This window comes from Acinonyx jubatus, chromosome F2, assembly GCF_027475565.1.
Source record: "Acinonyx jubatus isolate Ajub_Pintada_27869175 chromosome F2, VMU_Ajub_asm_v1.0, whole genome shotgun sequence".
Classification (NCBI taxonomy): Eukaryota; Metazoa; Chordata; class Mammalia; order Carnivora; family Felidae; genus Acinonyx; species Acinonyx jubatus.
In genome coordinates this window covers 39,308,122-39,325,361 of record NC_069394.1, presented here as the reverse complement: position 1 = coordinate 39,325,361, position 17,240 = coordinate 39,308,122, and the positions used below count along the sequence as shown (strand labels likewise).

The 17,240-nt window shown below is 48.6% G+C and overlaps 1 protein-coding gene across 2 annotated transcripts in view; it reads right to left on the bottom strand.

The window, feature by feature from the left end:
• Positions 1-5,880: 5,880 nt before the first annotated feature.
• Positions 5,881-17,240, bottom strand: part of TSPYL5 (TSPY like 5) — a 55,088-nt gene continuing 43,728 nt past the window's right edge. For both annotated transcript variants that reach the window (XM_027064180.2, XM_027064185.2), the window contains exon 2: positions 5,881-7,286. The gene's annotated coding sequence lies outside the window, so the exon portion shown is untranslated. The remainder of the gene's footprint in view (positions 7,287-17,240) is intronic.

The following is a 17,240-nucleotide window of genomic DNA, read 5'->3' as shown; positions in this document are numbered from 1 at the left end:
GGACATAGTTCCTGCTTTCATGACCTCAACATCAAATAGAGGAAAGTGGCATAAATATCTACCTACACTTAGAGCATGGAAAAATGCAGGAACACGTGACCATAAATAATAAGAACTGGTACTTACTGAGCACTTACTATGTGCCAGTGGCTGTCTGTACTAAACCATTGTCATGTACTAATGTGTTTAAGATTTACCAAACCCTTTGGGATAGGTCCGGTTAGCATCCCATTTCACAGATGAAGGTACTAAGGCTTAGCAATATTAAGTTACTTGCCCAGGCAAGTTACAGCTGGGCATTTCAGACTAGTTTTCTTGGGATTCGGTTCAGAGCTGTTTGACTCCAGAGCCTCCACCTAAAGGGATGTGGTTTCCATCCCAGTGTGGCCACATGGCAACTGCAGTGGCTGACTCCCAGAGCCTGTGTGAGGATGAAAGGCGTACGGCAGGTAAGGTGTGTGCACCCACTTAGGTCATCGGCCATGACTATGAAGGTCTCAGTGCTCTGTGTAGTGAGGTCTGGGTTAAGCGCCTCTTGGTCTATCAGTGGTTTCAGTGGCAAGTAGTCAGGCAAGGCTTCAGAGAGGTGATCTTTAATAGGATTAGCTTGCCAGACGGGGCGGGGGGGGGGGGCGCGGGGAGAGAGGAGGACACAGGAAAAGATGTTCTGGGCGGTGGGAACAGCATGAATTAAGGGAAAAGTGGTTATGTATGGCAGGAGGCTGGGGTGGGGAGAATAAAAAGAGCCCTGAGAAGTGGGCAGGGACCGGCCCTGGTGACCACAGGTGCCATGCTATCGAACTGCACTTGACCCTGAAGCGACAGACAGTGCAATGGCAAGGTGACTCTGCAACAATCCAGAAGGCGAACTAGAAAGGGAGCCCTGGGTGGTGGCAGGAAGCCCAGGGAGAAAACTGACAGCACGTCGCACTGACAGAGTCATTCACTCATTTGTTCGTTCATTCACTCATTCAGTCGGTCAGACAGTCAATCAGCAAATATTCGCAGTAGTGTTCAGAGTGGGACCTAAGGTCCCCAGGACCCTTTCAGGGATACGCAAGTTGTCAGAACTATTTTCCGCATACTACCAAGACCTCATTTATCTCCTTCACATTCATTCTCTCATGAATAACCTGTGGAGGTTTCAGAGTCTACACATGGCAGACTGAAGGCCTGAGCAGATATGGGAACCCCTCCACTTTTCATTAAGTCAGATGGGAAGAGATTTGCAAAATGGTAAAACAAGGACATCCTCCTCACTGAAGTTTAGCTTTTGGTTTGGGAAAATACAAGTCATGTTTTCCTAATAATAACTTCTCTATGTTAATATGCAATGGGTTCATTTTTTTTTAATTTTTTTCTAATTCATTTTTGAGAGAGACAGAGACAGCATTAGCAGGGCAGGGCCAGAGAGAGGGAGAGAGAATCCCAAGCAGGCTCTCCACTGTCAGTGCAGAGTCCAACGTGGGGCTCGAACTCACAAAGCCATGAGATCACGACCTGAGCCGAAACCAAGAGTCAGATGCTTAACCGACAGAGCCACCCAGGTACCCCGGGTTCATTATATTTTTTAAAGAACTAATACATTTTTTAAAGGCAGTATTAAAAATGTTGTACTTTAATTTTCAAGATGGTAAGTGTTGACAAGACATAGCCCATAAAAAGCAATGTTTAAGAGTGTGGAAGAGTCCTGAGAATAAACGGGTTGAGAACCACTGGGCCAGTCTGCACCAGGCGGTGCCCAGGGCACCAGGAACAGAGCGATGGACAAGACCCTGCCCGTGGGAGGGCAGGCGAGTTGATGGACAGTGGTTTCAGGAAGCCGCACAGAGTGTGGAGTGTGGAAGAGGGTGATGGGTGGAGGGGCAAGTGGCTGCTGCATTCGTGCGGGGGCAGCAAACAACCAGCCCCTGCTCTCCCTGAAGGTCGTGTCCCCAGGGCACCGCACCCTCGGAGGGCTCTCGATTCCGGCCATGTGTTCCTCCTGCACCCCTAGGAGTACAACCAGACCTGGAGTGGGGGACAGGGATGCAGGCTCCACTTGCCCTCCTCCAGGTCTCCTCCTCCCTCCTTCTCTGGCCTTGATACTTTGTCAGAACCTTCCCGAGGCCAGGGCAGGGTCACTTCCCCGGACACTCATACTGTTCATCTCACGGATGAACCTTCCACACACCTCCTCAAACACCTCTTTCTATCCTCACTCACGGCTTCCCCATCCACTGAGAACAGGGCTCGATCCAGAAAGCAGGGTCACATCTTGCCCTCCGCGCATGTCCCAACCACATGGGGTGCAGACCTCTGCCCCTCCCTGCGCCCAGCCCAGTGAGCCTTCCCGTGGCTGCCCTCCACACTGCCCCTCCTGAGCGCCTCTTCTCGTCCATCAAGGCCACTCCTTCTAGCAGCTGTTCCCTCCCTCCTGCATCGTCCATTTTTAACTCTTCCCTGGAACTTTCCCGCTAGCACACAGATAGAACTTCTCCCATAAAAAAACTCCCTTTACCCCACATCCTTGTCTACTGCCCCATTGCTCTACTCTGTCTTTTACAGCAAGGTAGTTCAAAGCTTCCTGATGTCTTCAACTCCCCCCTTCTCATTTATTCCTGAATGCACTCAGTCATAACCGCTGTCCCACCATCCCACAGAAACTGTCTCCAGATGATACCTAAGTCTCTAACTCAGCCCCTATTAAGCCCTCACCTGGCCTGACCCTATAGTATCTATAGTATCTCTATAGTATCTCTCCCCACCCCCTATCATCATGCCCCCTCTTCCACACTTTCTTTACCTGACTTCCGGAACACCACACTCCCCGGCTTTCTTTCCCTCACGAGCTACTCCTTCTTTGCCTTGTTTGCTGCTTCCTCACCGCCTCCCTGAATTCTGTTTGTGTCCCAGGCTTCAGTCACCAGACCTTTTCTCCTCTCTCAACTACAGTCTCTCCCTGGATGAGTTCAATCAATCTCCATGTTTTAAATATTGTCCATATGCTGCTGACTTTCAAGTTTCTATCTCCTGCCTGGACCTCTCTTCCTTTAACCGCAAATTCATAAATCCATGCTGTTCAGTGGCCATGTCAAACCTCACAGATCCAGAGCTGGACTCCGACTTTCTCCCCCAAAGACCTATTCCTTCCAGAGTCTTTCTCTCATCTCCAAAAATGGCAACTCCATCCTTGCAGCGCTCAGACCAAAAGCCTTGGGTTAGCCTTGAATCCTGTCCTGACAGGCTGAGCTATTTGGTGCAGGCACAGAGGAGGAGGAGAGTGAGAAGTGACCAAGGCCGAGGTTTCACCAGGCAGTACCACAGAGGGAGAGGGAGGAAGGGGAACGGGCTGTCCCCACAGACTCCAAGCTGGATAGGAAAGCTTCTGAGAACACCAAGATGTTGGTGTCACTGAAAAATTGGCCGGGTCCGTGAGTTGCGTCCTCATGGAGTCAAGGGTTGTTGGGGTTACCAGAGAAAATGAAGCAGTGGTCTGAATGAGATACGTGAAACGATTTCGGCTACCGTGCAGTGGTTTTTATGGTGCCCTCCACAGCAGCGTGGCCACAGAGCATCTGTTAAGGTGGGACGGAGGGAGCATTGCTACAGTGAAGCTGTCAGCATTCTGAGTGGCCAAGGATCGCCACCCTGGATGATGGCGATGAAAACAGCCACACTTCTCTGCGCATCCTCTATTGCCCTGTTTTTGCTTACGTATCTGTGTCCCACACTAGCAAGCACACCCAGCAAGCATGGGAACCGCGTCCTGTCTAACAACGACCACCGAACCTGGCACAGCAGAGGCGTTACAGAAATGCACTCAGCTCTTTCAAAATCAAAGGGCCAGAGAGGAGATGGCTGGAGGAAGCCTTCACCTTAAGACAGAATTGATGGTTAACATCCGCTGAAACCAAGCTGAGCTTGAGGCGCGTGGACTGCATCTCCTGTGGCATGGGCTGCACTCTCTCAGCTCGGCACGGTCGTGGTCTCAATCCACCACCGCTTGTTTAGCCATTTAAGGACCTGGCCCCGTGAGCTCCCACAAGCTGCACCCTGGACAAGCGAGCTACTCTCTCCCTTGGGACCCTAGATTCAATCCCATGGTACCCACATTGTCATCGAGCAACTGTGTGTCAGACTCGGAAGTGCCAGGCGCACAACAGCTCACCTTTCCCCTTTATTTGGCAAAGCCTGGGAAACAGACTCTCGCAGAACGACAGTGCTTCTCTTCCAAGACTAACTGCTTGGGAATAACGGCTTCTTCTGGGATCGAGAGAACGTCCCTCTAAAACTCTACGTAAGCACAGAGCTTTGCTGAATTTCAGCGAATAGGGCCAGCACTGCCTTTTCAGTTAGGATTTTGCCCGACAAAGCTGGGTTCCCGCTGGTTGTTTTTTATTGTCGCAGCAGAACTGGCTCACGTGGAACACGTTCTTCCGTGTAACGTTCATCTCTTGAAAAGACCAAATCTAATGCCCACCTGCTTGTCATAGGAAGCCAGACAGCAAACGGAGAGCTGTGCATTCTGTTGTCACTGGTCACCATCGAATCCAGGCTGCCCAGGGCCCCCTGGGAACCAGAGACAACCCCTGTCCATACCCTGCAACACCAGTCAAACTTGCACTAAAGGTGTCAGACCATTTCTGCCACCTTCTCACAAACCCAAGTGTATTACAACCCACATCTCAAAGAAAATGCTCCAAAGTCTGGGTTTATCACCACCTTTATTCAGCATCTTAACGATTTTAGCTACACCTACCCTCCAAGCCTCCGCTTAACCCCTACAGTTTGAAATAGGAAGGCTATTCACTTTATCAACTTCACTCATTCATGATTCGTTCGCTCATTCATCACTGGTGCGCCTGGCACAGTCCCCAGGGTCAAGCAGGCAGACATGCAGAGCAACGATCACAATGCTGACAGTTGCCAAAACGGAGGCAACACGAGGTTGAGCAGAGCCTCCTTTTGATGCCAGGGTTTTTGTACACGTCTTCCTCTCCGTTTGAAATAATAAGAGCTAAGATCTGCAGAGCCCTCGGTAATATGTCCAGAACCATGCGCAATTTAATTTTCCTCAGAACTGAAGACGAGATCTACTTAACGTCTTTTTGCCTCGGTTTCCCCATCAAAAAGACTGTCGAAGAGGCTTAACTCGCCAGGCGTAAACATGACACAGTTTTGTTTCTTTAGTGACTGTGAGCAACCACGCTCTGTCAGTTTTAGCCATTACATTATTTGTTTCCTGTGGTTGGACTTGATGCTCTTTTACGAGTGCCAGTTCCTATTTGTTTCGAAGCTCCTCTCCTGCCAGCCCCCCAGTGCTGACTGACTGGATCTATAGGTACTGCGGTTTGGGGCCAGGGCAGGGGTGGGTCAGGACAGCTTCCACGCCTCCCTCCCTCTGACACTCACCTTCCAGCATCGGGAGGAGGGAGGGGCAAGTCACCTCCTTCTCCAAATGCCCGTGGTGAAGTCGTTGTCCTATGTCAAGAGTGGTCACCCCAATCCAGCCACATTCTAAACTTGGCAATGTGGGATGCCTGCCACACTAACGCCACTGCCGAGCCTTTCATCCCTCATAACACCTTAGGTACCAACTAGTCACTTTCATCATTCTTCTGACAGAACCCTCGCTGCGTCCTTCTTTGTCCCATTCTGGGGCAGCCTCCATCAATCGCCGCCCCCATCCCATTTATCCTCTGCAGGCCCAACTGTTGACCATTGTCTTCTCTCCACCTGACTGTGTCTTTTGACATCCCAATGCTCTGATGAGTTGGACAGGAACCCAAGCTGGACTGGACAGGGACCGAATCATGAAGGGCTGGCATGTTCCACAATGGAGTAGTGTTTATGCTTTAGGCAAGGTGAAGCCACAAAGAATTTTGGACGAGGACACGGCATGATTAGATTTGTATTTTATTGCCATTGTTCTCAGAGCACAGAACAGAATAGGTAGAAGAGTGTAAGACCTGTTAACAGGAGACCAGTCAAGAGCTGAATGTCATGTTTCCAGTTTTCACGTCATTTGTGAACACAGCCAATTATGATCCATCTTTGTTGGCTTATGACACGGTCTACAAGGTGATTCAACAAGCCTTGGCCAAGTTGATTGTGTCGACCTACAGTAAGGCTGTAGTGGGTTGAATCGCGTCACCTAAAGAGATACGTTGAGGTTCTAACTGGCAGAACTGCGAATGGGACCTTTGGCCTTTGGAAATAGGGTCTTTGCAGATGTAATCTAGGTAAGGTCATCAGGATTAGGGTTGGCCATAAATTCAATGAGTGCAGTCCTTCTAAGGACAGGGAGATTTGAAGACCCATGGATACACACACAGAGAACAAAGCCACTTGAAGAGGTTGGGGTGATGCAGTTATAAGCCAAGGAACTCCAAGGACTGCCTACAACCACCAGGTGCCAGGAAACACAAGAAAGGATTCTACCCAGAGGCTCAGAGGCAGCATGGCCTGTGACCCCTTGATTTCCAGAACCATGAGACAATAAACTTCTGTTGTCTTAAGTCACCAAGTTTGTGGTAATTTGTTAATGGCAATCCTAGGAAATGAATACAAGGGCCAAATAATTACAGAACATTAAAGCCGACTGTACCTATCAGATGAGGAGGCTGGGACGCAGACTCGTGACTTGGCTTCCCAAAGTCCGCAGAGAGCCCATGATAAGCTCCACAGGTAAGGATAGCACAGTGCACGAATAGCCACGGTTCCCCCTGGCTATGGTTCCTGACACTTCTGGAGCCCGCTTTTGACTTCGGATCCTCTGCTCATGCCCACACATGCAGTTTGGGCTATTTAAAAATACCATAGACTAGGTGGCTTAAACAACAGAAATTTCTTTTATCAAAACTCTGGAGGCTGCAAAGGCCAAGATCAAGGTTCCAGCAGAGCTCAGTTTGTTGGTGGGATCTTTCTTCCTGATTTGCCGGTGCCTGCCTTGTCCCTGTGTCCTCATCTGGCCTTTCCTCGGCCTGTGCAGAGAGAGCAATCCCTCTTTTCCTTCTTTTGTGAGGCAACGGTTCTTATCAAAATAGGGCCCGGCCTTCATTTCGTCTCAGTTACCTGCTTATAGGTTCTATCTCCAAAAGCAGTCACATTGCGGTCAGGGCTTCAACATATGAGTTTGGGGTGTCTTTGTCAGTCGGGGCTGCTGTAACGAAGTGCCCAGACTGGGCAGCTTATAAACAACAGACGTTTGTCTTCTTACGGCTCCTGAGGCTGGGAGTACAAGACCACGACGTCATCCGAGGGGGGAGTTCTGGGAGGGCCCTCTTCCGGGTTGTGTCCCCACCCTGCAGAGAGTGGAAAGAAGCCAGGGACTCTTACAAGGGCACTAATCTCATTCACTAGGGCTCCATCCTCACGACCCCATCTAATTCTACTCACCTCCCAAAGGCCCCGCCTCCTAATACCGTCACATTGGCAGGTGGGATTTCAACGTATGAATCTGAGGGGGAAGGACACAAACATTCAGTCCAGAACAGGGGACACAATTCCATGCATAGCAATACTGAAGGCAAGGTGATGCCATTCTTCACGTGTCCCCTTCCGACCAGACTACCAGCTCCTTGAGGAAAGAAACCATGTATTTTTTACAAATTTATCTGATACTCAAACAATGTCTGATCCACGGTTAGTGCTCAAAGGGAATTCACCAACCTTACTGACTGTGTCATTCCTTTACAAGCTGTCTGCATGTCCCAAACATATGGAGAGGCTGGAGAGGCCCTGGGGTCAGTGCGCATGGGAAGTTCCCTGTACAAAAGCATATGTGCAGACAGATCATGCAAAGTTGCCAGCAATTGATGAGTAGTCCACGAAAAGAAAATATTTCATGTTCAAAGAAGTTTGGGGAGGGCTACATTATACAAAGTTAAACCTTTTCCTTTATGTCAGGACCTTGAGGGGTCGTACCCTGTGACCCCCGAAAGATGAGTGTTAGCAGGAATCTCTCTGCCTTCCAGCCCACCCGACACCTGACTTGTCCCAAGCGTCCCTCCTTTTCTGCTAAAGAATATTTTGTGTTCCTAGTGGATTTCTGTTTTGTTTTTAAGCAAGGTATGAGCCAAAGGCATCATCTTGTGAGCTGTAAGTCTGTGCCAGCTCGGCCTGGAGATGCTGACATGGCCCTAAATGTCACCGCATGTATATTAAAATCCTGGCTTCTCCCTGCTCTGTAGCGCCTCTGGAATCTCTTACCAGAGCCCTTTACAGGAGAAAACAGGCACAGGAAAGAGATTGCCGTGAGGTTGCAAGGCAGTCACCTAGGAGACCAACCGTGCCTCTAGATTCTAAGCTCAGCCCCAAATAAATGAGGCTCATACGTATCCTAGCTAAGCAGTGGGGCTGCTCATTTAGTATGGTGGGCTGTTGAGAACTGAGACGCTTAGACCTCACCCCTCTGCCCCCACCGCCTTGGAAAAGAGGAAACGGGAGCCCAGGGGGATGACGTGGCTTCCCCAACATCACAGAGCTCATGCTTTTCTCATTAAAATGTAAGTCTCAGCTGGGGTTAAAATTGTAACTCAACCTCCAATAGTTATAAGGTGCTGTGTTTTTTCTAATTGCTTCAGAAATGAATCTATGCAGCCCTGGAGTCCTAGCCTAGGGAGGGGAGAGGAGAGGGCATGCAGGAAGCCATCATTTGCCATGAGGATAACAGGGTATCCATAGGGAGGGGCAAAGCAGGCGTTCTGTCTCTCTTTAGGTTCTCGGCCACACTCAGGCCTTCCGCTTGCTCCTGGAGATTTGTCTGAATAGCAGGGATTGGCAACCACCAGGGACTAAGGAGAGACTCTTCCCAGGTTCCCTGGAGGCCTCTGACCCCAGTTTTCTAAGCTCCTGCAGGAAGGAGTGTTCACAGTCGGCAGCCACCCAGAAGGAGGAGCGTGTGGACACCTCTCGCCGCCCCCCACCCCCTCAGAGAGCCTCTCCCTTCCCAGAATTGAACCTGCAACAATAGGCCAACCCAAGCTTCCTGTCTGAGGCCCCTCAGGTCTGCCCTGTTTGGGGATATTTGCATTAAACAGGGGACTCTACCCTGGGGGATACAAAGAGGAGAAATATATCACCCTGTCCTTTGCCTGGAATGGTTCACAGACCCTTGGGAGAGATTGAAAAAGTACAGTGAACCCTGTTTTCCTCCACCCCTCACTCAGCACCCTGATTTACTCCTGGCTTTGGTTTAGCAAGATGGTAAATCCATGCACCTGCACCCCAGAATAGAGAAACTAGAAGCTCCTTTCCCCCAGCACCTCCCCCAGTGGTCCAGTGTCACAGGGGCCAGGCAGGACTAAGCTCATAAATAGACGCTTTCCCCCATTGCTGAGTCTCGCCTCCTGTCTGTTTCCTAAACTATTGAAACAGCGCTGTTGATTCTACGTGTGCCTGATCGACCTCCCGATAAAATTCCTCTCCCCAACTAATCAGAGTCACTTTCTGTCACCTGCAGTCACAGAACCCTACAGGATACAGAGTTGTGCACAGATTATCAGCAGCGGGTGTGGTACGTGCTAAAGGTAGGACCAAATGCCACTGGGAGGGGGAAATGTGTACTGGGGGAGGTGGGGGCAGCAGGGGTGGAGATCTGGGGAGCCTGCAATTGTTTCCAATGCTGCTTCTATATGACAAGCCCAGCCAGCTCTCCCCGCTGACCTTCCTCCCCAAAACTGAGATACAACAATGACATGAACCTCATTAGACGCAGCCACACAAAAGCTGCTGCCACCTTTTCCTTCTGAATGGGTGCCCTCAGAAAAAGGGGTAGGGTGGTGTTTACAGAAAAGCCACGCCAAGGAGGGTGTGTTTGGTAGGTTTTGGCATCCTTGCAAACCCAAACTTTCCACTGAACATGCCTTGGGATCATGGCAGCTTTGGGTTCTAGTCCCTGCCACCCCTACCCCCACCCAACTTGCTGAAAAACTCCCCTTTTCAGGTGTTCCATTTTCCATTTCCCACAGGGCCCTATTTGTCCACATCTAAGTGTTTTTTCAATGTTTTTATTTATTTTTGAGACAGAGAGACAGAGAGACGGCACAAGTGGGGGTGGGGCAGAGAGAGAGGGAGACACAGAATCCGAAGCAGGCTCCAGGCTCTGAGCTGTCAGCACAGAGCCCGATGCGGGGCTTGAACTCACAAGCTGCGAGACCGTGACCTGAGCTGAGGTCGGATACTTAACTGACTGAGCCACCCAGACGTACCCCCCTTCTGCTTTTTTTCCTTTTAAGTTTTATGCCTTCATGGGACTATGCTTATAATGTTCTGGATTAGTAATTTCCATAGAGATTCCAGCAAAATAACAAATCCAAGTGAATTAATTCTGACAAAACTCTAGCCAGAAAAAAGTGAAGAGGGCCAACTGCATGCTATAATCCTCAGTCCCCAAACTCATGACTTATCTGGTGTGCCCCAGGGTCAAGGACGAGGGCAGGATAAACATGATTTCCTCCTCATGCCTGCTCCTTAATGAGGGCATTGGAAATTCAGTCTGGGAATGACCTGTTCAAGGTTTGAGCGGTTGGCTCCTAGACAAGGAGGGATCTTGGGGAAAACACTGTACTGTAGTTGTAACAAGAATCCCTGTTCAATAGGAGATTTGCAGAACATTAAACACTATCCACAGACAGTTTCAGATGGAGTCCCCAGTGGAAGAGAACTGTGGGGTTTTTGAATCTGAGTTTCCTCCCTGCTATACTTGAAACCTCTCCTTCCACTTGGGATGTTGTGCTTAAGGTTTGGCAATGAGGTGGCATTTCCTTAAAAGGGAAAGAAAACACATATTTTTGTGGCTATGGCGCAGGTAGCTCCTGTTCCCAGAGGAAACAAAAGTCTTTGAAACGAATGCTTGCCTCATTCGTTCTAAATAATGTTGATTTGTTTATGTCTTAACCTCTGGTGATTAATGAGCAAAAAGACATCTTCTGAGACTTGGAGCACACTGGATCCTTTTCAGTAGGCCACACTCGGGTAAATAAAGATGAGAAGAGAGAGCCACTGTGACGCCGATGAAATATAGTGCTCTTAACCCAATTCGTCTGAAATTTGGGTGACCTTGGCTGTTCCTAGGGAAAACGTCAGTCTTTCCTGGGTATTTTTCTTTCTTTTTCTGCTTGGTAATCATGACTCGGAAATTTCAGATTACGTCTTAGGGTTTAAAAAAGTAAGTAATTATATAATTTAGCTTGGGCATTGCATAATATGATAGAATGGGGATTAGTCAGGTTCCTTGATTTGACTGGAGAACGAGTGCCAGGAGTCACTGGCTGTTGGATCTTGGGAAAGCCACTTTTTCCCTTCTAAACCTCAGTTACCTCAAGTATGGAGTGGGGTGATCATACCACCTCACCTCCTGGGATCAAATTAAAAATGCTTTGAAAATTGCAAAGGCTGTCACAATTGTAAGCATGAGAAGGAAAAGGAGGTCAAGGTGTATCGTGCAAACTGAATCTGGCAGGGCCGTCTACACCTGGGTGCTATCTGCACCTCCGGTCTTGCTGTCCCCACCGCAATTTATCCCCCAGTGGAGACCAAATTGACAGAGATCATACCATTCCCAGCTTCAAAACATTCCCCCACTGCAGCCAGAATAATGTTCAGACTCCTCTCCGAGGCCTTTGAGGCCTCGCCTGACCTGGCTCCTCTTTCCTCTCCAGGCTCAGGGCCCACCACACTGCCCTCTCACTCTCTGCTTTAGTCACACTACTTTTCCTTCAATCCTTTGGCCATGCATAGCTCCTTTCAGTCTCAGGGCCTTTGCACATGCCAGTCCTCCTTTCTTCACCTGGAAAATCCTTTTCATCCTTTTCAGTTTACATGTTACCGCCTCCCTCTCAGGCCCACTGCCATACTGACCAGACGGTTTGTACAATACCCCACCTCAAGGGACGCCATTCACAAAGACCACAGTTGCACAACCGCGCTGTGACCCTGTCCTCAGCTTTCACCACTACTCCCTATTACTCCCTTGACTCACACAGTACTTCCTTCACAGCACCGTGCACATTTATGATCCTTTATTTGTTAAATGTCCATCTCCTCCACTAGACGGTCAGGATAGGGACTGCGACTCTCCTGTTCACCTGAGAATCTGCAGCACCTACAAAAGTGCCTGCACATAGAAGGTACTCAGTAAATGTGCATGGACTGAGTTGCTATGAAGCACAGATGAGTACATGTCATGCTGTCTCAATCCAGCGTCACTGAATAAACCTAGGCATTGAGGTTTGACAGGTATCTCTGCAGCCACCCGATGCTCACCTCCATCCCCGGGACCTGTGTTGACCTGGAAGCTAAGAAGTCCAAATATGATACAGGCCAGAAGAAGAAGGACAACGGAGCTGCTGGGAACTGAGCTCTGCCTTCTGCTGCTAAGAGACAGACACATCCCTGCCCACTAGAAGTATTTAGCTGTTCTCTCCAGAAATGGATTATCCCCAGGCAAGGTATGTGAGAGCAGAGTCGGAAGTCCTAAAGATCTGAATTTTAATCCTGTCTGATCACAGGTTGACTGGTAATTACCGACAAGGGATTGTAAAGTGTGCTATCCTTCTTCATCCTTGCTAGGATACTTTTAAATTAAACAAAGCACTTGATAAGCTCTACAGAACGGCTCCAACAACATGACGCAGCATTATTTTTACAGTCAAGCATAAACCCCCCGAGAATGCAACCGCCATGGCTTCCCTCTCACTGGCTCTTACGCTGCAGCTACTTTAGTCCTAACTTGTTGGTTAACCAATCACAAAAGACTCAGAAACAGGAGATAATGTCCACTCTGTGTTTTGCATGATATTAAAATAAATAACCCTAGCAAACTCAGCGCTGTTGTTTGGTGAACCATTATTCATTCATTGCTACTTTGAGCAAACATTTACCAAATGCCTTCTGTGCACCAGGACTATACCATGTGATGGAAAAGACGTGTCTCCTGTCTTTGAAGACCTCACCAGCTTGTGCAAGGGGTAGGGGGACGGGAGGACCCAGCATGCAAGCAGAGGGGAAGTCTGTTCTAATAAAAGCATAAACAGCATTTCTTGGCAGCATGGCGTGGAGGCTGGTGAACTCTGCCTGACTAAAGAGATGATTCTCAGAGAGGCCTTCTCGTCAGGCCACTGTGGGTCAGACAGGGTGGAGGAAGGGGGCTGTGGACTGTGAGCTTGAGCTGAAAGCACAGTCCTGCTGTTGCCATCACAACGGGTTAGAGTTGGGGGCTGACTTTTTGTTGACCTCCCGATGCTCTGTGTAGCTTTGGAGAGGCTGGACGTGTCAGGAAAATATTTTAATAAGATCTCTGGAGAAAAGATGAGAGCTAAAGAAATCAACAAGATGGCTAAATGTTCCACATTAGAAAGGCACAGAAACTGGGGGCAAAGGAAAAAGACAGGAGGGACGACGAGAGCAGAAGAGGTGAGGACCAACCAATATGGCGGTGGCCAAAAACCTTCAGAAGCGGGATTGTATGACGCTGTGTCGGGAGTCATTTCTGAAACGTCGATGTAATTTCTTTCATTTCACAAACCTCCAGTGAAGTCCCCTACACTCAGAACTGCCTCCATGAGAGGTTTGTTTGGCAAGAGAAATGGCTGAGTTGCACATTTGGGTTGAACACATTTGTGTTGAGACAGTGTCCAAGCTGACTAATTTGGTGGCAGCAAGAGGTCACAGTCTGAGGTGACCACAAGGCTGTAAGTTGGCTTGAGAAAGTAGTCAGTCCACGATCTGTAGGTTGAGGGTTGGAACAATCTCATCTAGCCCTTAAGACTCCAGCCAACACCCAGGCTTTATGCTTTTATGATCTCCTTTGACTGTGTAATAAATAGATATAATTATCCTCATCTTCCACAGGAAAAAGCCCAAGAGGGTACGCTATTTCCCTAAGTCCCAAACCTCATATTAAGAAACAAATCCAGAATTTGAACCCAAGCCGTTAGCTGCAACTTTGTTCAACCATTTGTTTTGAAATTATTGTGGATACACAGGAAGTTGCCAAAATAGTACAGGAGAGCCCTTCACCCAGTTTCCCCCAGTTGAGCCGCAATTTGACGTTCTCCCCACCACTCACTGAAACTAGGGATAAAGAACTGAACTGCAGAGACAAGAGTTGAGTGGGGCACCTGGGTGGCTCAGTTGGTTAAGCGCCCTACTTCTGCTCAGGCTCCTGGGTTCCAGCCCCACGTCAGGCTCTGTGCTGACCGCATGGAGCCAGCTTGGGATTCTCTCTCTCCCTCTCTTTCTGCCCCTCCCCTGCTCACTCTCTCTCTCTCTCAAAAATAAGTAAACACTAAAAAAATAATAAAGCAGGCCTTTCAGGCTTACAGATCATCAGGCACGATGCCTCTTACTGGGAACCAGAAAGCCAGCATAAAGAATTCGGCCTAAGGAAGCCCAAGCCCTGGGGCAGTGGTTGGAAACCCTGGCCGCGCATTCCAATCACCTGGTGCCCTTGTAAAAAATACCAGGATGAGCACTGGGTGTTGTATGTAAACGATGAATCATGGGAATCTCCTCCGGAAGCCCAGAGCACACTGCACGTTAGCTAACTTGACAATAAGTTATATTTTAAGAAATCAAAAAATAAATACAAATAATTAAAGATATTTTAAAAATTAAAAAAATACTTAAGAATAAAAATAAAATAAAAAATACCAGGCCTCCTTCAGCTTCAAGGTTTCTAATGTAATCAGAAAGACCCGGGACTTAGAGCCTCAGTCCGTCTCCAAGCCCCTAAAACACAGCCAGGTTTGTCATATGCAACCAGGGTCCACAAGGGCTGCAAAACTAGGTCGTAGGTATCAAGCGCCGAAGCGAGCCCACCCTGTCCCCAGACCCGCGTGTCCGGCTCCGCTCCCTCGCGGATCCCATCACCGAGGCCTGAAATACCTGTAAGAAGAGCCCGTGAATGGAGAGGTTCCCGGGGTCACCTGGCAGGGGAAATTTCTCTGTTGTATGCACTGCAAAACCTTGTGGTCCTGCCACCCAGAACTGTGCTTCCCTTTCCGAAATGGTAAATCAACTCTGGGCACATCAAAGGAGATTAGCATTCCTCTGGCACTGGCTTTGTTTTCTGATACATCTAAAGGAAGCAGGTCCGGGCTCTCCAGAACGCTTTCCCAGAAAGCTCAGTCGCCTGCTGTGTGAGGTCACCCACCGGCCGGCAATTTGCATCCATCACACCTTGTAGGGAGGTGGGGGAGGAATTGGCAGGCTTTGTTTTCCTGCACTGGAGAAACAGATTTCTTCTTAAGCTTCACACAATAAATTGTATTAAATCCTTTCAGCAGGGTTTCCATGGCTATGTGAAAGCAAAATCATACAGTAATTGTTTTAAATAATACGGCAAGGCGGGCTGGAGAGTACGTCTTAATTTTTCTCATCTGTGCAGTGTTTCTATTTTGTATGGAGATGTTCCCGAGGCGGGGAAAGGTTTCTGCATTCACTGGGAGTTGCTGGGTGAGTGTGGTGCAAGGTCAAATACAGACTGAAATAAACAGACCTACCAAATCCCTCAGCCCTTGGCTTTGGTCATGTGAGCCCTGGGGCTGTTTTGCTTATTTTAAGTGGGAATTTGGATGGCATTTATCTCTTTGCTGCTTGGTCACCCAAACCCAAACTCCCACTGAGTAAAGCCTGGCTTGTGCTTCCCATGCCTTGATGGGAAAAGAGTTGGGGGTATAGCCCAGATAAAAGGGACTTCAGTTTTGTCCCATGGAAGCTGGGATGCTCTGCAGTAGGAGGGATACTGCTTTCCAGTAGTCTTAGCTCAGGTAGCAAAACAAGATGTCATGGATAAGAGTCAAAGTCCAAAATTGATCATCCTAGGTCCAAGCCCCATCAAGCAAGCTGTTGCAAGATTCCTCAAGGCTGAGATTCCATTTATTCGTCTGTAGAATGAGGGCAATGATATTTACACCAGAGGTTCTGAGTTCCAATGCCTGTAAACTGCTTGTCCTGACAAAGCATTAGGGCTCAATAAATGGTATTAGCCTCTTTTATTACCACTATCATCTTTATTCTTTAGCTGTAGAAGAATCCCCCTCATCATAAGGTGAACCTGAGGGCTGTTGTCTGCCTGGGTAATACCCAGGGTGAATTCTCCAAACACTACTGAGCCCCTTCCAGATGCCAGAGAGCTGGCTAGGTGCTGGAAAATGGGGATAGAGGGTCTGGTTCCTGCCCTCCAGGAGCTCTCACCAACTGGTGCTGATGAACCTTACACCCAGATTGTACTTGGCCGTGGCTGATGGCCCACACTGTGTTATTACTCCAGGGAAAAGTCAGTTCCTGACTCAGGCTAGACAACCAGTTGGGTAAGGAAGGAGAGAGTTCTATACCATCACTGACAAAAATGTCATCTTGAGTCCTTCCAAATAGGGATGAAATTAAGTCCCTCAGCCAAGCCCCAAAGGGTGTCCAGGGTAGACTTCAGCCCAGGTCTTAGCCTTTGACCACAGCTGAAGTTGATGACAACCTCAATGGGTGGGAACTGGGGGAGGTGGAAGAAGGAAAAGACGGGAGTGGGGGCAGCATAGCTTCACCAAGTATGTATGAAATCACTTTGCAGACAAGCCAACATTGGAAGGAAAAGGACATTGGCTCTGATCACAGTCTGCCATTTTGAACTCTGGAAATTTATTTTAGCTTCTTATTTTTTAATGTTTTAGAGCATGGACTATATATATATATATATATATATATATATATATAATAAAATGCATGAAGAAAAAGATTCGGCCACACAGAAGTCATCTTTGGAGCCAAAACCAAGGCATAGTTGAGATGTTTTACTTTACATCCATGCCCGTGAGAGATGCTCCCTCTCTGTAGGTCCCACGGGAGGCTTGGAATAGACCCACCAGATTCCAGGAGCTGAGCTTAGAGCCAGTCGATGGCCTCCAGGAGGTCAGTGGGGGGCTTGTCCTCCAGTTCTCTGGTCTGTTTGTGGCCTCTGCCTGCAGCTCACATTTTGTCAGTCCTGAGCCTGTCCTTTTTTCCAGAACACAGCTCACACAGCTCACGCATGAACTTTGTCATGAGGTGGAGCAGATTTGATGCCAGGGTTGGGGCCCTTCCTCTGCACTCCCACATCACCTCTACTGTGGGATGCACAGTAGAGGTGGGATGCATCCTCAGGTTATACTTCCTGTTTCTGGTCTGTCTCCTCCACTAGATTATAAGCCCCCAGGGAAGAGACTCTCTCTTAAGCATCATGGGTCTCCAGAGCATAGCAAAGAGTCTAGGACACAGGATTA